The 21,595-nt window shown below is 44.0% G+C and overlaps 1 protein-coding gene and 1 long non-coding RNA gene across 12 annotated transcripts in view; one reads left to right on the top strand and one right to left on the bottom strand.

The window, feature by feature from the left end:
• Window positions 1-3,819: 3,819 nt before the first annotated feature.
• Window positions 3,820-11,625, bottom strand: LOC108493576. Of its 5 annotated transcripts, none has more exons than XR_001873526.1 (5): window positions 11,468-11,625; window positions 9,929-10,070; window positions 9,633-9,829; window positions 9,390-9,502; window positions 3,820-5,124 (listed from the first exon to the last, which is right to left on the bottom strand). It is a non-coding gene; the product is annotated as an uncharacterized LOC108493576 (long non-coding RNA). The 5 variants fall into 5 exon arrangements; XR_001873523.1 differs by lacking the exon at window positions 3,820-5,124 and adding an exon at window positions 8,833-9,218 and having other exon boundaries at window positions 9,390-9,506; XR_001873522.1 differs by lacking the exon at window positions 3,820-5,124 and adding an exon at window positions 8,833-9,218.
• A 160-nt stretch (window positions 11,626-11,785) lies between these two features.
• The window catches only part of PHF21A (PHD finger protein 21A), a 129,231-nt gene continuing 119,421 nt past the window's right edge, over window positions 11,786-21,595 (top strand). For 2 of the 7 annotated variants that reach the window (XM_017808061.1, XM_017808051.1), the window contains exon 1: window positions 11,786-12,241. The gene's annotated coding sequence lies outside the window, so the exon portion shown is untranslated. Of the gene's footprint in view, window positions 12,242-12,461; window positions 12,525-12,829; window positions 12,962-21,595 lie in introns of those variants that run through there. The other 5 variants (XM_017808015.1, XM_017808044.1, XM_017808031.1 and 2 more) reach the window with 4 other exon arrangements.

The raw sequence follows: 21,595 nt of genomic DNA, 5'->3' as shown, positions 1-21,595 counted from the left end.
ATCTGAATAATCCTAAAGCTGCATGCTCTGTTCTGGGCACAGTCATATCCACTCTGCAGATGTTAATCTCAGGGTTGGGGGTGGCAGTAGCAGAAAGACAGATGCATATTTTCTCACTGCGTGCAGTTTCAGACCGAGCTAAGGGCTTGAGTTCGTTAATGCTGGTGCTGTATATTATGTTTCCAGTGGCAGAAATAGTCGGTCTTTTCCTTGACTGGGCCAAACAATGCCTATAGTGCTAAAAAATCTGTGATTCTTATCTGAATCAGATGTTGATACTGTGGCAAGCATTGTTCATCTAGGACAATCCCACCTTGCAGTGGAGAATCCCCCTGCTTCCCACCACAAGCTTCTATGTCTGTATCATTTCAAAGCACATCTATGGGGCAGCTGTATTTTGAGACAGAGGATGCAAAATGACACTATTGTTTATCTATCTAATCACAAAATTTTAGCCTCACCATTGAAACAAAGAAGGAGCCTCTAAATATTTCAGAGGCACAGCAGAGAAGCAGGACAGACTGGCCTCAGAGGCATGATTCCCCATCAAGCAGTTCACTCCACCAACCTAAAGGGAGAGACACAATGAACTGACAAGCCAAAAATCAGAAAAAAAAAATCTCTGCTGCTTCTGCAGCTGCCTGATGGTGAAAAGGAGCCATCTCGATGACAGAAGGAGATAATCCACCGACAGCCGGTATGCTAGTCAAGATAAATAAACACAAGCTATTTGATCCCCTCTAAGGACTCGACAGTAGAAGGGGTCTAACTTCCTATCCCTTAGCACTTCACAAATAGCAGAAAAACATTTGTTTCTGGGGAATAATTAATTTCTTTCAGTTCTGGTTGAAAGTAGAATTGCTGAAGGGTGGTGTGAGCTGGAAATGGTCTTAAGTATTTTGACATTTTTCTTGAATATCTCTCTAAATCTATAGAGGAGGCATTTCTTCTCCATGAGGGCGTGTAGAGTTTGAGGTCTCTCATTTTAGCCATCAAGATTAATATCCAGTCTTCTCACCTCTGCCAGGAGGCATTCCCAAAAGAATTTTAAATTTTTGAGTGAATTCCACAGAAGTATCCATTCATATAATTACTCTCTGGCCCTGTAAGTTCAGTTTTGCTCATAACTGAAGCCCTAGAAAGCAGTGAGCATTCCATGCACATGGGGGAAGACATGGTTCATTTGAAACTAGAGACTTAAAAATATATTTTGCCAAGTCTCAGTATTATATTTAGTAGTGCAGTTGTTGCCATGGTCTAGGGATAAAGAAGGGCAGGTTTTGAAGGTAATATAGATATTATGAAATCGACTAATATTGCTGGAAAACACAAACAAGCTTTTAGGCTCATAAGCCTTTCTTTCTTTTTCAAACTGGAGGCTTCAAATTTCATATAGATATTTGTAAATAGAACCTAGTTGTTATAACATGCATTGTTTCCTCTCTGAAGTGCTGTCACATAGGCCATTTCACCTCTCCACCTTCAGATGTCCCCTCAGGAATGAGAGATCTGCTGCTTATCTAAGTTTACATGGTTCATGGAGAAGGGTTTGGAAAGAGGACTGACTTTTCAGTGCCTGCCAGTAACATCCGAGGTGGAAGCAAACCAGCCCAGCTCCCAGTGGCCATCCCTTTTCTCTTGTGCGCCTCAACAGAATCAGTGATACTTCATGTACGTTCACCAACCTATTAACAAACAGATGTCCTCGTGCCTGAAAATAAAACCTCAAGACTGTGATGCTTTCTGAACTCTTCCCTCTCCTCTTCCTCTTCCTCCTCTTCTTTTTCCTCCTCTTCCTCTATGTAGCAGTGGCCCCTAGTGGAAGCTGCAGTGTGGGTAGGCCCTGGTCTCCATATCTCCAGGGAAGAGGCTAGCTGGTAGCTGGTACAGCTGCAAACCCACCACAGGGGCCCAGCAGAGCCACACCAGGTCCCGGCACCACCAGGCAGTCTCCAGGCTGGCTTCTGCCTAGCATGGGCTGCACGCAAACAGTACTTCAAGCGGTGCTGATCAAGGATCCCGTTTTGCTTTAGTAGGGACATGCAGTCCATTTCCTCCACAGCTTTCAAACAGCCCCCTTATGTGATTCCTGTTTGAACAGTATGTTTTTATTAAAAGATAAACTGCCTCTCATTCCCAAAAATGTGATATGAATGACAATGTAAGGCCTGTTTTCATTCTCAGAAGAAAAAAATCCCAACCCACGGTACAAGAAGTTTTACTTTATTCAAGTGAAGAGCAAAGTCTGTATAACATTGGCATACATGAATAGAGAAGCCTCTTCCACTGATTTTTTTTCTCCTCCACCAAAATATTACTGCTTCCTTTATTCCTGAACTCATAAAAGTGACAATACTAAAGGAGACCAAAGGTGCATCCTCTATAGAAGGCTTTCTCTCATAATGTCCCAACCTCAGTATTTAAGGAGGACTGTAAGAAATGGGATGTATCCAGAAGGATCTTCCCCCTATGAGCCTCTGGCAATCAGTGGCAAAAGTGCTTGCTGAGCCAGATCTTGCATCCTTCAGTAGATTTGTTTCATGCTTTTCTGAACACATTTATACTTTCAGGATCCATGAAATCTTGCACCAATGAGTTCCAAATGTGATTATGCATTGAGCAAAAAAGTATTGCTTTTCGTTTGTTTAAAAAATTGTCTAATTGTTTCACTCAGTGCCACTTACTCTTGCAACTTGAGGAATGGTGAATGATCGCTCCCTATTTTCCTTCTCCTGCACTGGTGCAGCCTCACCTTGAATATTGTGAATAATTTGGGGCATTACAATATAAGAAAGATATTAAGCTGTTAGAAAGCATCCAAATAAGAGCAACAAAAATGGTGAAGGGCCTTGAGAGGAAGCCACATGAGGAGCAGCTGAGATCCCTTGCTTTGTTCATCCTGGAGAAGACTGAGGGGAGACCTCATTGCAGTCTGCAGCTTCCTCACAGGGGTAATGGAGGGGCAGACACTGATTTCTCTCTGGTGACCAGTGACAAGACCCAACGGAATGGTGTGAAGTTGTTTCAGGGGAGGTCTAGGTTGAATATTAAGAAAATTTCACCAAGAGGGTGATTGGGCACTGGAACAGGCTCCCCAGGGAAGTGGTCACAGCACCAGGCCGGTCAGAGTTCAAGAAGTGTTTGGACAACACATTCAGGCACATGGTGTGACTTTTGGGGCTGTTCTGTGCAGGCTCAGGAGTTGGACTCAATGATCCTTGTGGGCCAGTTCCAACTCAGGATATTCTCTGATTCTGTTATTTCCATCTGATTGTATAATAGGAGTTCTGAAAGCAACGGTGTTTTCATTCTGTCTCTCCTTATGAGAGAAAAATACATTTATACTTACGTGTACTGTTCATATAGGGAAGCAATGCCAATGAGATTTGTGAATATATTGACATTATCTAACTGTCTTTTAGCTGAAAAGCATGATGTTGGTGTATCTTACCGTTATTAATCAATTTTGAACACAAAGAACACACAAACAGGTTTAATTGCCTAATTCCCTAACTCTTGAGTGATATATTTTGCAACTTGCCTATCACTCAAACAACAGAAGAATTGAGTGGAAGATATTAAAATCAATTATAAATAAAATATCCGTGAGGACCTCTCTCTACAAACACGTGTCTCTGAATTTATGATGTGGTAGCTGTATTGTAAGACATGACTAAATAAAAAGGGCAATGTCTCGCTGTGCAGACGTCTTCCCTGTCCATCAGGTTTATTGACTCTTTTTTTGATCTTTATTTTGCCCCTTCTCACTCAATTCAAAACTCAGCCACATTAAACTCTGGATTATCCCAGAAAGCAGCAAGATAAGATAACACAGCCAAAGCAGAAACCCAGAAATAGCCAGACCCGTCAGGGAAGTTTGGAGAAGAAGGTGTCATGCCATCAGGAAGGACTGGTGACTCCAGAGGCTGTGAAGCGCAGGGGGCCACAGCTCCTCAGAAGATGCAAGGCTGTGTGGCATGGTGGTGTGTGAGCGAGCCCATGCTAGTTCAGCATCAGTCATCTCGGGGGTATCTTTACCCACAATACACTTAATCCCAGACAATCTAGAGATGACTAAAGCTACTTATTGTTGGGCCGTGAAAACTCACTCTGCACGTTTGCACTAGCATTGACCTTTCTGTCCACTGAGTCATTTTTAACTCTTATTCTTGCATGCAAAGCCAGGCAGAGCTCTGCTCCTAGGTTTCCCCTTCCTCATCCCTCCATAACACTTATTTCGCAGCTCTTCTTCCCTCCCTTGTCTTTGTGTCTATGCTGAGCTACTTTTCAGCACAGTAAAATCAAGACAACATGTAATAAATACACAGGATTCCAGTAGTTTAATACTTCCCAAAGCTTACTACTTCTTTACTGTGTTCAAACATCGATACTCTTCTTGCTACATTACTCTATAGGACAAAATGATGCTCAGCTGGTAGTCCCAAACTGGCAGCCCCAAACTGGCAGCTCAAATATATGTCTAGTTAAATACTTAGAGAACTGAATTGCTTCTTAGATGCTCCATCCACTCAAACTACAGGGTTTTTATGTATCTAGTGATATAGAAGGGTTTAGGGGACAAATTTACAGAAATATTTTTGAAAACCACAATCAGTATTTATATTTGAAGTACTTAACATCTTGCAATTATCATCATCCTGTAGTTTTCCTTAGGCTCCTTGCCTCTCTTCTCTGGTTTATCACGTCTCTCCTTAAGGTGCCAAAATGACTACTGACATCTGAAAAGACTAAACAGACATGATACCCCTTCTACTGGTGTTTAATTGTTTACAGAAATGCACTTTTTTTTTTGACGCTGTTTGTCAGAATGTCTGATTTCTATGCATGTGGGAGGCCTACCTGTTGCGATATCTATATGTCTGCATTACAACCTGGTAGTTGCTGTCATGGTCTGTGGCTCATGCCTTTGGTTTACCAGTCTGCCTTTCTATTTGCTTATCAGGCTAGTGACACACTGATATGCTCCATTACAAAAGTTGCAAATTCCTTTCAGCGGGTCCTTGAAAACATACTCAGCGGTTTTATTTCCATTCATAGCTTTCCAATTCTATTACATTTTTCCTCTCCAAGTTCCTCAAAGGTAGGAGAATTCTTCTGAAGGATCTGGAAAAGGGTATTTTGATGGAGACTAATCACTAGTAGTCCAATAATCTCCAGTTGAAAAATTTAGCAGGGTGACCAACATTACAACAAATCAGCCTGAATTAGTGGGCATTCTTTTGTTTAACAAAAAGGACAATGAGTCAAAAAGAGTTTCTTTTACCTGATAACGGAACTGCAATTGCTCCTAGGATACTTCATACCGCTGGCTTAAAAATGAGAAACTGTTGCCTGGACCATTTGCATCTTGGCACACAATCTCTAGTTCATTGTGATTCTAAACAGTGTACAGGATCCATAAGCGTGCTTAGTCAGCCTGGCCAGCCACCTGAGAGCCATGAGCAATGTCCCCTTTATGACTGCTCACTTCTACTTAAAGAGAAAAGATAAAAAAGGCAAGGAAACCCATTCTTCTTGACTCCCAGACACAGGATTGCTGCTCAGATCTTCCTTCAATCTGGAAGCAGCCAGACCACCACCCTCTCTGAAAGCAGATGCACCTCCAGAAGTAGAAAGCAATGGCTTATGAAGGGTAAAATACCCTCTGGCCTGCTGTAATTTCAGATCTGATACAGAAGTAGTGGTTGAAATATCCAACATTTTGCTAAAGGTCAGATCAGATAAGGAGATTACAACCTTTCTGACTTTACATACTGAAACCTTAACAAGACTGAAAGCCTAAGAGGGAAACCAAGGAAGAGGAACTCTGGGAGCTGTTGGCAAGTATGAGACAGTGGTGGGTCCTCACAGGTGCTCTCCACTCTCTGGGTGCAGCAGGCCAGGCTCTGAGCTACAGTCCTCTACTTTATGTATGAAAAAATGGGTATCTCTGGTAACCAAAACAGTTAAGTGATCAGGGGAAGAGATGGCAGGATGGAGTTATCCTTTCAAGGCCAACCTCAGAAGAGCTTGCATCCCCAGTGAAATCCCACTACAGACATAACACTATGCTGCGCTGACAGGCCTTCCCTGGCTCAGCTGCTGGGGGCAGCCTGGAGAACATGAATTTTGCAAAAGGAACAGGGCAGCCTGAATGTTGAATTACTTTTCCTGGAATATAGGTCCCAGCCAATGCACTCCTTACGACCGTTTTTAGCTCATCCTATCTGCCTCCCAGGCAGAACATCAGAAAAGTGAGATTTGTGGATGCACTGCTGCTGCCTGGACTGACTGACAGCTGATGAGTAAGCAAGTCATTTTGGGATGAAACGGGGTAAGCAGGGGTCTGCTTTATTGGCTGCTGTAAGCAATAGCTCCCGTGTAAGGCAATAATCCATGGCTGAAGTCAGAGGTTGTTGTGTTAAGCAATGCAATTTCCACTTAGGCTGATATCCTTAATGGTGAATGCCTCATGTGAGCCATGTTTTCAGGCTCTAGCCCCAACTGGTGGTCTAAACAGTCTGCTTAATTTTCCTTATCATCTGGAAGTGAGTGATGCCCTATCCTTCCCTGACCCTGGGAAGGGGAAGATATTTGCTTGTGGAAGGAGCTCCTTGCCTGGATTCTGCTGGAGAGATAACCCTGTGTTCAAACACCAATGAGAAAAACAGAGATTGCCGACTGTTTTCTTAGGCTGGGGTATGTCTTGCCTGAAATGGTCTTATGGCTTTCTCTTTTAAGCATGGCTGCACAGGCTATCTCCTCTCTTACTTGCAGCCATCTAGCATTCCTGCCAAAAGCACAGTGAAAAACAGCAATAAGCAAGTAACTAACTCTTAGTTTAGTTTTTAAGGTAGTTTTGTTGCTGAAAACCAGGGGAAGAGAAAATGCTATGTGGCTACTCTACTGTCAACCTAATCTGTGACCTGTATGTTAGGAGCCAGAGCATTTGCTGGTAATTCCTTTTAACAAGAGCTGCTACAAGACTGTTTCTGCGTGTTAACTAATGTCTTCTCAGATTTTGTCCCAAGTATTCTCAACAAACAGCACTGCAAGATGGGATGGCTACAGCAAAGCTAGCATGTTATGATGTAACTTGTTATTTTGAACACTTGGTACAATAATTGTTAGCAATGACTATTACTCTTGAGTTGCCCTGCATTAATACTTTACATGTACTGTGCTTCTTTCTCTGAAATTCTTCAAAACTGGTGAAATAACATTCAATGAGAAATACCATTTAGCAGCTCCTTACAAGTTCTCATCAAATCCTGTTGATTTTTCTGAGTTTTACACTAACTTTGAAATGACTTTGGATTAGCCTTGTACTTCTAAGTGCTCTTAGGAAACACTTGGCAAAGAGGGCTGGATGAGCATCCAGGATGATGTGATCAAGTAGAAAGTGCAAAATCTGGACAAACCAAACTATGACTTTTGATGAGCAGTATCACATTTGGAGGCAGAAGTGCATGGGTCAACTTTGTGCACAAAGACTCAACAAGCAAAGGAGGGAATGTTTTTGCTAGGCTTCTAGCAAGATTTCTTTTCACTGCAAGGAAATCATGCTAGATATCTCTGTACGAAGCCAATGAACAAACCCAGCCAGTTTATTCAAGCATTTGGCTGTGCATTTGATGGTTATTATTGCTTTCCGTTTCGTACATGAAACCACTTCTAATGCTACAAGAAGGTGAATGCTTCACATACACCTGTAGTGGCCCTTTTTGCTGACGTGGAAGTGAAATAGCACAAAGGCAGGAACCACTTCTCTTCAGCATTGCAAGTCTGAACAAAGGGGTAGTGTATGTGCACTGCTTTTAAAGGAAAAACTTCCAGCACGTCTGTGATAATCAGGTGGTTTAAACTGCTGAGTTCGGTTTGGTTGAGGAGAAGTCCAACATGACCCAGCAATGTGCAGGGTCACATCCTGGGCTACATCAAAAGCACTGTGGCCAGCAGGTCGAGTGAGGTGATTCTCCCTCTCTACTCTGCTCTCCAGAGACCTTATGAGAAGCTGGAGTGCTTTGTCCTATTCTGCGGTCCCCAGTGTAAGAACGACACGGACCTGCTGGAGCAAGACCAGAGGAGGGCCACAAAGATGATCAGAGGGCTTGAGCATTTCCCATGTGAAGATGGGCTGAGAGAGTTGGGGCTGTTCAGCCTCTGAGGAGACCTTATATCAGTTCTCCAGTACCTAAAGGGGGTCTACAAGAAAGCTGGAGAGGGACTTCTGACAAGGCATCTAGTGATAGGACAAGGGGGAATGGCTTTAATCTGAAAGACAGTAGATTTCAATTAAATGTTAGCAAGAGATTCTTCACTGTGAGGGTGGTGAGGCACTGAAACAGGTTGCCCAAAGAGGCTGTGGATGCTCCATCCCTGGAAGTGTTCAAGGCCAGGTTGAATGGCACTCTGAGCAACCTGGTCTTGCAGAATGTGTACCTGCCCTTGGCAGGGGTGCTGGAACTAGACAACCTTTAAGGTCCCTTTCAACCCAAAGCATTCTATGATTCTGTGCAAATGATCTGAGCCACTCTACCTGGCTGTGACCCAAAGATTACTGTGGGCAGTGTGTGTGTACCCATTAGGGTTTGAGTTCTAAGACAAACCATGAAAAATTTCTGTGTGCATCTACAGTAACAGCTAATGATTATTTTTCCTTTGAACTTTGTCCAAAGTTCATCTCCAAAACAAACTTTAGGCTGTGTGTATTGACTTCTCAGCAGAATAAACATGCCAAATCTCTAAAAACACTTAAATCACTCATTCTAGCTTCATTTAACTTGCTTGTTAACCAGGAAGAGAAAAAACCAGTGAAATACATTGGCTTTACTCAGTTATTTATTTCTCTGGTGTGTCTATCAAAAAAATCTGAAGGAAAAAAGCAACTCTGGTCTTATAGTTTTCAGAGTAAGCCGACTCCCCTTCTTGCTTCAAACTCTAACTGAAGGTAAAATCAAAATCCAGGCTGTCTTGGCTGTAACACTCAGCCTCTATAGCTTGAAGGGCTGGTAGTAAAAGTTACATGGAGGGGGGAAAATCAGAGTTTTGGGGCTGGGATTTTCAGAGTGTTTAAAAATTGGTTATGGACTCAAGACTGGAGGGGTGAGGAGGGAGGTGGCTGGACGGTGCCCCAGCCCCAGGAGAAATCACAGTAAACTACAAGCAGATCTGACAGTAACAGACCTTGTCCCAGGATTATTTGATCTGTTCAAAAGCTGTAGAAGTAAAGTAGAAAGAAGTATAAAAAGCAAGTATATATTCATTAGAAACTGTGTAATATCTTAATTATACTAACCATAACACTTCTTGACAGTGTTGGACACCTGAAAAATCTACTGCAGTGGCTGCTAGATTTTTGGTAGTCCTGTCCACGTGCCCTTCCTTACCTGTTATTCCATGAACTGTGTACCTATTGGTAACTATTTCACAAGCACTCTGATATATTCTCTGTGTTTTTCTTTTTTTAGTTCTCCATCAGCCCTGCTGTTCAGTATCATACCTGGCTTGAAAAAAAAAAAAAAGAGAAAGAAAAAAAAGATGGTGTAGGAGAGATTGTCTCAAAAAGAAAAAGTCAAACAAAGTGACATTAAAAAAAAAGGCATTTTTGGATTACTCTATTTGCTTTGTACCTTTTCCTTTTTGTTCCTTTAAGGTTTCTGTCTCTAAGGTCACATCCACAAACCCAGAGGCTAGAAACTTCATTAAAAAAAAACAACAAACAAACCTGAATTTCTTGCATAATTGTATGAGTCCAGGAGCCACAGCTTTAAGAAGGGCACTAAATGTTGTAAAGTTCACAATTAAATCACACAGAATTGGCAACCACCTGATGGAAAAGAACGGGGAAAATAACAGTAACTAAATAAACAATGGCCCAATATTTTTTTACAGTCGAGAGGAAACCTTGCTGTAAACGCTCACTCACTTTGAGCCCACTAGAATCCTCCAGATGATAAAACTGTGCGTTACTGCCCAATTACGACAAGTTCCCGAGTTACTCATCATGACTGCTTTATGGATTTAGTTTCACAATAAAATAATGAGTTCATCGTGACTTCCTGAAGCATCTGCAGAGATAATGCAAACACTTACTTTTATTCACAACTTGTGAGCATTCGGAAGAAATAAAGTGATGAGAGAGGCTTTATAAAAAAAATGGAGTTCGCATTGCATCAAACCCGGTCTTTTTGTGAGAGCTCACGCAAAGTCCGCGGCGTCCAGAATACGTCCCACTGCTTTAGCAATGGTGGCTCCGAGATAAAGGCCAGGTTTTAAGTATTTCTGAGACTTCGGAGACTTTCAGAAGGCGGAGACGCACAGGGGCATGCCTGTAACTTAAGCCAGTGTATCGCAGATAAGGACCGACCCCGCACAGGTCAGCTGCTCGCGTTCGGGCAGCCCCCGCAGCTCATTGTGCCCAAGCTGGCAGCTGGGGGGACGGTGGTCCCCGAGCCGCCGCACAGGCGGGCCCGGCACCGCCCCTGGGGGCGAGGGACAGAGGGAGGGAGCGAGGAGCCCCCAAGTCACGTTTATTTGATTTTCACGCCAACGGGCACCGCAGAAACCTTTTAATCCATGGCGTGCAACTTCCTTGCTTTGAACCTGCTTATGAAAGTTTCTGACTGGCCATGGTTTTTGGTTTTGGTTCTCTTGTTTTGGTGTGTTTGTTGTTTTTTTTTTTTTTCTTTTTTTTGGGAGGGGAATTAGAAAAGGAAGGAGAGATAAAAAAAAACAAAACAAAACAGGGAAACTGATGCGGCGCCGCTCGCACGAAAGCAAATGGCAGCATCGGCCGGCACTGGAGTAGTAAGTTAATAAATAAATAAGCCAACCCCGCTGCGCGAACGGCGAGGCGGGGGAGGGAACACCCTCCCTCCCTGCCCGGCCGCGCGGCGAGCGGGTGCGCTATTCCTGCGAATAACATGGCAGGGCCGGCGGTGCGGGGAGGGGAGGAGGGCGGCTCTTGGCCCGGACGGCCGGGCCGTGGCGCATCCGCGGCTCATCCAGGGGGATGATCATCCAGGGGGATGAGGCCGCCGCTCTCGCGCTCCTCCCGCCGCCGCTTCCTGCGCGCGCCCCCCGCCCCCCCCGCGGCCCTGTTGCATCAACTTCCTGTGCGGAGCCCCTCGCGGCGGGGCCCCACGCGCCACGGCTCCCCCCGCCCGCTTCCTGCGCGCGACGCCGCGCGCGCGCCCGCGCGCCGCCCCCGCCGAGCCCCGCGCGCCGGGCCGGGCGGGCGGGGGGAGGGAGGGGTGATGGGGGGGTGTATGGGAGGGGGGGGGGGGTCGGCAGGCGCGCGGCCCCCCCCGCCCTTCGCGCTGCTCCCCCCGGTCCCCGCGCCCTCACGGCCGCCCGGTACCGGCGGTGCGGCGCCGCGCGGCCGCCCCGTGCCCGCCGCGGCCGGCGGCGCCGCTGCTCCGGCAGAGTTTGGTGCCCTACTTCACTCTACTTTAGTTTCACTCACTTTACATCCGGGCTTTTTCCCTAGGCAATGGGGGCCGCAGCACAGCCCGTTCCTTAGGCAAAGGGAAATAAATTCGCCGCACCGACACGTCAAGTAGTCCCCCCTTAGGAGAAGCCGCCGAGCCCGCCCTCCCGCCTCCCCCCCCGGCCCGGACCCGGCCGGCGGCGCCCCTCCGTCGCAGCGGGGAGGGGGGAGCGTGGGCGTGGGCGCAGCGGTCCCCGCTCCCCCTACGGGTCTCCGGCGGCGGGCCGGGCCAGGCCGGGGCGGGCGGGGGCGCGCGCGGCGGCGTGTCGGGAGCGCGCCGCAGGCAGGCAGGCAGGGAGGCCGGTGGCGGAGGGATCCCAGCGAGCGGTGCTGCGGCCGGGCCGGGTGAATGGGATTGAAGAAGAGTTCAGCTTCTCGGCTTGTTTTTGTGTCACAGTTTCTCTCCTCCTGCGCCTCTCCGGCTTCGTGCCGCCCTCCCCGCCCGCCCTCTCCTCCCCGCCGCAGGAGGAGCCCCCCGCGGAGAGGGGAAAGGAAAAGGACCCCACAGAGGCGAGAGCGAGCGAAGAGGAGGAGGAGAAGGGAGCAACCTACCATCTTCCACTCCCCGCTTAGCTTAAAGAAAGTGAGAGGAGGAGAGAGAGAGAGGCGCCCAGAAGAGGGGGACAGGGAGGCCCAGAGGAGCGGCGGCGCCGGCACCCTCCCCCTATGAAGAAGAGTCCTCCCCCTCACAGAGAGGTCCTGCCAGGGGGACCCCGGCCGGCCCGCAGCACCACCGCCGCCGCCAGCAGGGTGTAGTATCCCACCTTTCGGATTCGCCTCCTCCTCCTCCCTGCCCCCCCCCGCCCCCCGGGCGCCGTCCCCCCTCTCCCCCCCGCGCCCCCCGGGATGGCGCCAGCGCGCCCCGCACTCTCCGGCCAACTTGGCGATGAGGAGCAGCAACTTCGCCACGGCCCCCGGCCCCTCCCTCGGGGGGGTGGCGGGGAAGAGCGGAGCGTCCCGGGGCGGCCCCCCGGCCTCCCCGGCAGAAGTTTGCGAGCGGGAGCGGGAGAGGTGGAGGAGGGTGACACTTGGGGTAAAAGGAGGAGGTGACACATTGGGGTTGGGGGGAGGAGCAGGGGAAGGAGATGACACATTGCACTGGGGATGGGGTGGGGGAGGGAGGCTTATCCCCTCCCCTCCGGTTTCCTTCAGGATGATTATTTCCAGGCCCTTTTCTCTTGGTCGGGTCCTTCGCCGCGATGCTGTCGGGGAAGTTTTATTATTATCTGGGAAATGATGCCGCTCTCGATGATGGATAATTCGTAGTAAAGCCGCTGCTGCGTTTTTTTTTTTTTTTCCTTCCCTCCTTCCTTTCATTCGTCTTTGTGGCCCGAGCAGCGCCGGGAAAATTCCGTTTCTTCAGCAACTTGTTATTCCGGAGCCGGGCCTGCCCCTCTCGCCCTGGGGCTGCCCTTCCCGCACAGGTACGGGGCCGGGGCCCGGGGGTGCCCACTCCTGCTCCGGCATTAGGTACGGACACTTCCTTATTTTTATTTTTTCCCTCCCTCCTGCGCCCGTGTAGGTGGAGTGGGGCTCTATGTGGGACTCTGCCATTTGGTGTAGTCCTCTTGTGCATGCTCCTTTCTTCACTTGCCTTTCTGCGGGATTTTTTTTTTTTTTTGGTGGTGGTAGTGTGTGTTTTGATTTTTTTCTGTTCTTTATTATTCCGAGCTTCGCTGTCGGTAGAGCTTTCCCCCCAACTACCTTCTGCAGTTTGGTGGGCGCTGATGGGATTGTACGATGAGGTTTTTTGGGTAAATTCGTGTTAGATTAATGCATGGAGCTCTTCATTCAACTTCTTCTCAAGTGTCAAAAAATGAGGCTATGAACAGATGTGTTTCAATATGGAGAGATTTCCAAGTTCCTAATTCTTGGGGGTGGAGGAAAGAGTGCCATTGGAGAGTGGCTTTTGTTTTCGATTGGTGAACAAATGTCATCACATTTCAGTCACGTGCTGTAATATTCTTTGTTCAGCTATCAAAGTATGATATCTCCTACACCTGTTCCCACTTTTTAATTGTAAGTAACGGTGATTGCCTGCAAATCTTATAATTGTGGATAGGAGTGCTTCCCCCCTTTCTCCTCCTCCTACCCCCTTTGGATATTTGTTTGGGCCCAAGCGCTGAGCTTGACAATGAACTTTTGTTCGCTGTGGAGACTGCATGTAAAAAGGTCCCACTGGGGGTAATAACTTGGCGTGTCACGGGAAAGTTGTGTACTGTGATGTACGGCAGGTCTGAGCGTGGAGAAATCAGGTGGGGATGTGCGCTCCGTAATGGCAGGGCTCCAGTAAGGGGTAGGCTCTTTTGGGCCAGGGAAATTTTCTTGTGGTGTTGCTTGTTATCAGGTTAAAGGACGGATTCTCCTGTACACCAAGATAGATACATAGATTTATAGATGGATGCTTCTTTTTTGCTTAGCTGTAGATTTTCAGGTATCAGAAATAAGAAGGATTTTGGTTGTCTGTTTACTTTTTTTTCCCCATTGTGCTCACTTCTAACAATGAAGACACCTGCTTAGTTTCAGTTTTGTAAGTCAGCTTCCTCTGGCTTTCCTGTCCTTCGCCGGGTTAGTTGGTGGGGCTGGATCTGCTACATAGCAGGGGAATTTTTAACTTTGATAAAGATGGGCTTATTTCAGGGCTTAATTTGTGAAAAAAATAATATTCTTTTCAAAGCCTTACGGAAAAAAACCCCAACCCTTAAAAATATAAAATTCATTATTTCTACCAGGTTAAATGCTAAAATGTTTATATTAATGCTTGTTAGTGATCATGTATGATATAACTTTATAGGTTATATTAAATAGTGATATTAAATTACTACTGAGAACAGGATCTTGAAAAAAGAAACAAAAAATATGCATAGCTACTCATTAGTTAAAGAAGTTAATTACCACACTTAAGTAGAAAGATCACAGACTTTGAGAATTTTATTCATATCTGTGCATGCTTCAAGATAACTAAATGAAACTGCCTCTTTGGGGGCACTTTTTATTATTGTTTCCTAGAAAGGAATTCTGTAGCTCAATTAATGAAACTTTAAAACTGTATTTTAAAAAAATGATGTGATTCTTCCATGTTTTTAAACCTTTCAACTTTACTGTGGTAGAGAAATTAGATTATTTTATGATAGTTACATCAGCTAGGAGTTTGAGCTCATACAGAGGGATTATGAAGCAACTTCTTTATCCATTGATTTCATGTTGCACAGTAGCATGTGTAGAGTGTCTCTTCAAGGTCCTAAGAGACCCGTTGTCTAGCAGAAGGTAGGTGCTTGCTCACTGAGAGTACTTGCCACCAGCTGGATGTCACCTTTGTCATATCCCCGCTTTTTAGCTGTACTGGCCCGAGTGAGAACAAACTTGGAGTGGATCCCACTGTGGATTTTGTTGATTTTTCATTTAACTAGCAAAGCTAACATGTATAATTCAAAATGTTGTGTTGAGGAGTATTTTGTTACTAATAATTATTTTGCCATTAGTTATTGTGAGATTTCTACAGGAAAGCTTTTAGTCTTTGCTCTTCTCTATGTGCTCCCTGAACTGGATTTGTTATGAATTGGAAGAAGGCATTTGAAAGTGGTTTTCTTTCTTTAGGGAATGAAAATAAAAAACTTTTCTTTCAAAGAACTTAAAGCAAAATGAGGAAATTAAAACTTATGTTGCTCAGAAAAAAAAAAAAGTGCCGTTGTGTTTTCCGGCTTCAACGGTGAAATCTCTGCTTTGATTTTAGGTTTTGTAACCCTAAGCCGTTCAGCTTCAGCTGTGCTTCAAGAATTGGGCCTAAATTCAACTTCAATACTTCAACTTCTCTTTTTTTTTTAGAGATGACGTTTTCTATGTGCCTGTTCAACTTGGAAATTATGGTTCAAAAAAATAGTTAAAAATGTCTTGGAGTGGATCTGTACAAGGGATACAGTTTTCATGCACTTTTTGTTTGTTTGTTTTTGAAAATAAAATGTGTTTTATTGACTCCTCAGAAAGTTGTAAAATTCCGCGTTCAGTTGGAAAGCTTTGATAGTGAGCCTGGCTATCACTTGGGTTGCTCATGCAGTTTGTTTATAATGAACACATTGTAGCTGTTCAGTTCCTTTATACTTATTCTCAGAGCCCTGAAGAACTTTATTTGGTCAAATGAATTGATACTGGAAATTGTTTACAGTGGAGATTTCTCTTTCATTTTAGTCCAGTTTGAAGGAACCTTGATGGACTATCTTATTTCATATGTTATTCACATTTTTTGTGGATACCAGAAACTCAAGATGACTATCATGTGAGAAACACATGTTGGTGACTTAGTCTTTTTTACTATTGTTTCTGGTTTGTTGGTTTTACTTGTTTAAAATCCTCCAGAAAGAACTTCATAGCTGTGATAGGGCTTTGCTTTTTGAGGGGCCATCATACAGGGATGTGAACTGTAAAGCCTCTCCTTCGAGAGAGGCTTCTTGTGTAGAAGGAGCAGTGCTAAAAACCTATTATTAAGCTTCTAATAGTATTTCTTCACTGTCCCCTTCACCCTTTATGCTCACAACTGTGCAGTCACATGCGTAGCTGTATACTAGAAGTGTAAGACTCTACAAAAGGCCTGGCTCCTGTATGTTCGTGAATTGCCCTTGTTCAATTACTCTGTGCCAGAAAGCAGCTCACATCCTGTTTCTGATGTATTTTAACAGCACAAAGGTTATTTAGGAACAAACCATATACTGGAAAGGTGGGGCAGAGCACAGAAGGGTTTTGAGATGTCTGCTGAATGCAAGGGGCTAGATACTTACTTCTTTACCATGTAAATAGAGGGTATAAAAGGATAGTTTTTATAGGTATCTTACATTAATATTTCATGTTCAGTATAGCACAAAGCCAGTGTTTGGCTTATGCTGGTGGTAGAGAGATGCATTATGCAGGCAAAAAAGAATTTTATTTACATTTGGCGGGGGGTAACTTTGTGTTTTCTTATTTCCCTTTCTTTTTTTTTTTTCCTTATTGCAAGTACAGTCTCATTTAAAAAAGAAAAGCCCTTGTGTTTCTTTTGAAAGTTTTAAATAATTTGTGGCTCCTGCACCATACCAAGTTCTCACTGGACTCCTCACTTTTATGATTTTGAGTTTGTTTGATTCTACTCTTGTTATGTCAAAACCTTACAAAAGTGAAGTGGCAAGTATAGCTCATAGAATGGCTGTAAAATATATAGAAATCGAGAGTTTTTAAAATGTATTTAGTGATGAGGAAAGGCGCACTCACATGGCAGTCAGATTTTGCAGTTAGAATTGTCTGTCCCTAAAATAATTTTTGTAGCTGTAGAAAGTTCTGGCAGGACCCTTCCTTTGGTCTGAGAGGATTGACCCATCTACTGTCCTAACAAAGCCTCAAGTTTACCACAGAGTCTTTTGTTTTAATACTTTGATCATGCCAGGTTTTGAGGAAAAGTGCTACTTGATATAGGCTTCTCCGCAGCATTTATTTTCTGATTACTGTTTATATCATTTTAATATCTCTGATGGAATTATCAAGTACCTCGTGCCTTAAAAGCTCTTTGCCTATAAGGTTTGACCTATTATTCGTTCCCTCATGCCTGAGATTTCTTCTTCACTGTTAATACAAGTACTCACTCCTGGATTAGAAGAGATTGGATGCTCAAAGCATGCTTTAAAAAACCTCACACCAGAAAACAAATGTTTCGCCCCCACCCCCGCTAGACCCCCAGCCCCTGCCTAATGTTTGTTGTTACTGGTGGGAATGCCTTTATAAGTGGTATGCAGAGGAGAGAGACTCTGCTTCGTGTGATCTCAGTCCTAGGCCACGCTCACATAGCTTCTATGCTTCATAATTTCTTGAAATGTTTGTTTTCTTATTCTGCCCCTCCACCTGACAGTACTGCACTTGTAGTCAAAAGAGAAAGTTCGCTTGATACAGAAGTTATGATGGCTGCCTCTGAATTGAGGGGCTATCTTTGCAAGTGTAATTAGAAATAGGTTTTGAAAATGTAGTCTGTGTGTTTCTTGAATTGCAGTATAGATATGTCAATGGTTAAAACAAACAAGGGCAGATTTGAGCCTGTGACTCTTAAGATGGCCTGTGCCTGGACTCAGTCTCCAGGCCTGTGAGAGAACTCCAGCAGAGCAGCCAAGCTTTCAGTGGTTTGGTTTCCTTGTTTCTGCCTGTGAAATACAAGCTGTCAGTAGGAAAGGGAGAAGGAACATTGATTCCTGCCCTTGTTCCTCTTCAACACTGCAGATCCAAGCGTTGTTAACCATGTGGATCCCAAAGGCAGTGTAGTTGCAAACAGTTAATTGAGGAGATCAAGTGGTATCCTATTGAAGCTTTTAATTGTTTTAACAAAACTTCTGAGGAATCGCAATAATTATTTTCTGATAAGCTGGCTGATAGTAACTATGGCAACAGCTGTCTTTGGCCTATGGATGGCATTGCTGTGTTGACAAAACCTTTAGATGCTCCTGAGGCCTCTTGCCTCAGTAGGGAAGTGCATCAGGATGACTTTCGGGTGATTGAAGCATCACCATTTCTTTCTGTGGGATGCTGTCTTTCTCTTGGCCCAGCCTTTTCCTTTTGCATGGTCCTTTTTCTTTTGCATGTTTTTGCAGGTGTGCTGCCTGCTAGCCTGGAAGCACTGCAAAGACTGTGGGGTACTACAAGGACTAAGGAAGCATATAAGTACTTAGTTGGTATTATATGTGCATATTACTGTTTTTTAATAATAATAATCCAGAGCTCAGGGAAAAAGGAAGGAAAAGAAACGAGGACTTATTCATTTTGTTCTCTGGTTGTTTCTTTCTTGGGTGAAAACCTTCTTAAAACATACTGGTAGGGGGAGCTGCCTTTCCCTTTACTGAAGTACAGTGTATTCCTCTCTGAGGCCTACGCTGAGACACAGCTATTTAATTTTCAGCTAAGCGCTGCTTTTTCTCAGAAGAGAGGCAAGCCCCTGCTTCAGCATGTTGTAGAAATGGAGGAAGAGCGCAATTTATTTCCAGATTACTAAATTCTGGACAGGGAGAATATGCCCCTCACCAAACATACTTTTCTTATTGGTATTCAGAAGAGTATGCTTTAATGTTATTAAATGTAACAGTCTTGGGAGAAAAAAACCCGTAAATTCTTATTGTATTTTAGTAAAAGATGATAAAAAGCTACGGCCCATTCTGCATGTTTAAAAGTAGCCAAGCTGCTGATTATTCTTTAAGGACTGTTGGTTAGCTGATGTTTATTTTTGCTGAAATCTTTGGCCTCTTAACTTCAGTATAGGAGAACTAGATATCAATCCAGCTTACCTGATGATTAGTAGCAGCAGTGTCCCCTTACGCTGTTGTTTGTGGGCCTCTGGAAGTGTGCAATATGGCCTACATCTGGTCTCATCTTCAGCAAGAATGTGGCTTGTGGAAACTACAGGCCCCAGTGTGCTATGCTCTGTTTTTATCAGAATGGCCTGCCTGGATTGTGATATCCTAAGGCATCCTGGGACCTGTAGTTTTCATGAGCAGAAATTGGAGATTTGGAGTGAAGAGTTAAAGATGCTACAGTGTTCTAGAAACCCAGTCCTCAATACCTTACACAGTTCTCATTTGTCAGCTTAAGCCTGTGTAGCAGCCAGGTATTTTTATTTACAAGTTGAAGACAGTTTGTAGTTGGGCAGTATTTTTAGAGAAAAGCAATGGATGAAGGGAGCCTTCCAACTGCTTATGTGTTTTTGTACACATAAGAATATATTAATAATTGCACTAACACCTTGCTTTGTCTCTTATTGCAAGTATCTTGTTTGATGTTCTGGGAATTTTTAATCTTTCAAATTAGTGCTATGGATGGAAACATACGGCAGAAGAAGATTTCTGTTACTGGCAGTATGGCAACCATGTTGTTCTTTCCAGCTGCTGCCCAACTGTCGCAGTGGGTTTCTGTCAGAGCGAGAGGGAATTTGAGTGGCATTTTTACCTGCCGAGATCTCGCTTCTCTGCTGTGTTTCTTGAGAGCAGGTGATGACATAGGTGCCTTATGCAACAGAGCAGGGGACCCGGTTTGTGTTCTGGCTGTAGGGGCTGGTGACTCCATCTCTGATTCCCAAGGGGACACAGAGACTCACACACAGGTACTGGCAGGTGCAACCAAAGCAGAGCACATCTGGCAATTTTTGTAAGGTGTATTTGAGTCTTGACCGCTGTGCTTGAATTCACATCAAAGTAAGTGACGTGTCTGAACTAGGGGTAGAAGAATAGTAACTTTTCAAAATGCTTGCTTTTATATCCATAAGAACTGTGTATTTTCACACAAGATGCTCAGTGGGATTTGCCACAGTTAACATGGACGTTAATTTGATTTCAGTTGTTCAGCCAGAAACAAGTTTAGTGTTTGCTGTAGTCTGATGTGCCATGATTTGGATACTGCAGTTAATTTTCAAGTGAGTGAACATTTAACTTTAACTTTGCTCTTCAGTTTGTATGAGAGAGAGATATAAAAAGGTTTATATTTAAGTGCCAAACAATACGATATAAACATTTTTTTATGTTTTTAGATAAAGTAATTAGAGCTCCAGTCTTGCAAAAAGTCACATGTATTTTACATTAAATCCTGCCAAAGTCAGAGAGAATAACTGAATGCCTGAAATCAGAATGTGTATAAGTAGCACCAGGATTAAGACCTCCAAACTTCTAATGTTGGAAAGTATCTTCTTTGTAATCACTGTAATCTAAGTCTGTGTGACAAAATCCTTCTTTTAGTAAGGGTCCAGAAATTCCATGCATTGTGAATTCAGAGTTCATATTTGCCTCATAGGTGTGCAAAAAACCCCCAAAACCTAAGGAAAAACTGCCTCCTCCTTCACCTGTACAGATTATATACATGACAGATATTTAAGTGATAGTAACTTTCTTGAGACAGTGTATTTTGTCAGCACTGATAGGTTGTACACACTATACGTTGCTGACATTTCTGTTTAAAACTGATGCAAAAAAGTAGATCTACAGAGATACATCTAAAACCCTACCTACACTGTAACTGTAACAGACTGTGTAAACAGTTAGTAAAATAGTTCTCTTTATGTGTTCCCAGCCCCTTCATAGCCCATGGGAAGCAAATTGCTGACAGGACACACTGTTAGCTGAAATAGTTACTATTAGTATCTTGACATGATTAGAAAGGCTCTCGTTGTTGCTGTGCAAGGATGAAATTCCCTTTCATTGGCTGATTGGACCTGCAAAACAGGCAGGAGAAGATACCAAGATAAATCTATAGTAGTGGAAAGATGATGTATCTTGTCCTTCAAGGACATTCTACCCTCTGTAGGGAGCCTGCTCCAATGCCCTTTGTAAACACTGCTGTATCAGGGTATTCTAGATAAGGAACATGGGTAATAGGGATGTACAAAAGGGTTTGATGCATAGTTGTAAATAAAAACTTTTCTATAAGTACTTCTTATCTCATAAGAGCAAATCTGTCCTGATCTGGGAAGAAATCCTGGCCCTGCTCAAGCTGATGGGAAGCTTCACAGTTGAATTGAAAGTACCAGGATTTCATTCTTTTCCCCAAAAAAGGTAATTTTAAGTGGATTTTGCAGAGCTGAAGCACTAGACAAAATTTGAAGAATCTACTGCCTGTTTAAGATGCTGCTGCTGACCCTTGGGGGATCTCACACTGGGTACTTTGGCTCCTAGTGTCTTTGCTATTCCTTTAAAAAGTGGCTAATATTGAGCTCTCGTAACGCTTTGTAAGAACTTGGAATCTATTAATTCAGGGCTTTTGCTTAATTTGCTAACACAACAAAATTTTACATGAAAGCCAGAAATTAGTCCTTGATGTGTCCAAGAAATACTTTTTGTCTCTATCCCTTTTTGCCAGTGTGACAAAACTGCCCCAATTGAAATGTTTGGTCTAAAATTTGAATAACCTGACTTGAGATGGATTAACCAAAAAAAAAAAAAAGCCCAAACAATAAAATTGCGATAAAAATCCAGCTCCCCACCCTGCACTAAAAAACATTTTTTATAACTCTATAATAAAGGACTACAATGGCCTATATTACTAATAATGAAGCTTTTTGCTAATTTACATCTAGCTGGAGCTCCAGATACCATTTCACTACTGCTTAGCTTGCAGTAA

The sequence above is a fragment of the Lepidothrix coronata genome, unplaced genomic scaffold (genome assembly GCF_001604755.1).
Source record: "Lepidothrix coronata isolate B3197 unplaced genomic scaffold, Lepidothrix_coronata-1.0 Scaffold1, whole genome shotgun sequence".
NCBI classification, from domain to species: Eukaryota; Metazoa; Chordata; class Aves; order Passeriformes; family Pipridae; genus Lepidothrix; species Lepidothrix coronata.
Note: the sequence above shows the minus strand (reverse complement) of the source record. Positions and strands in the feature narration are given on the sequence as shown.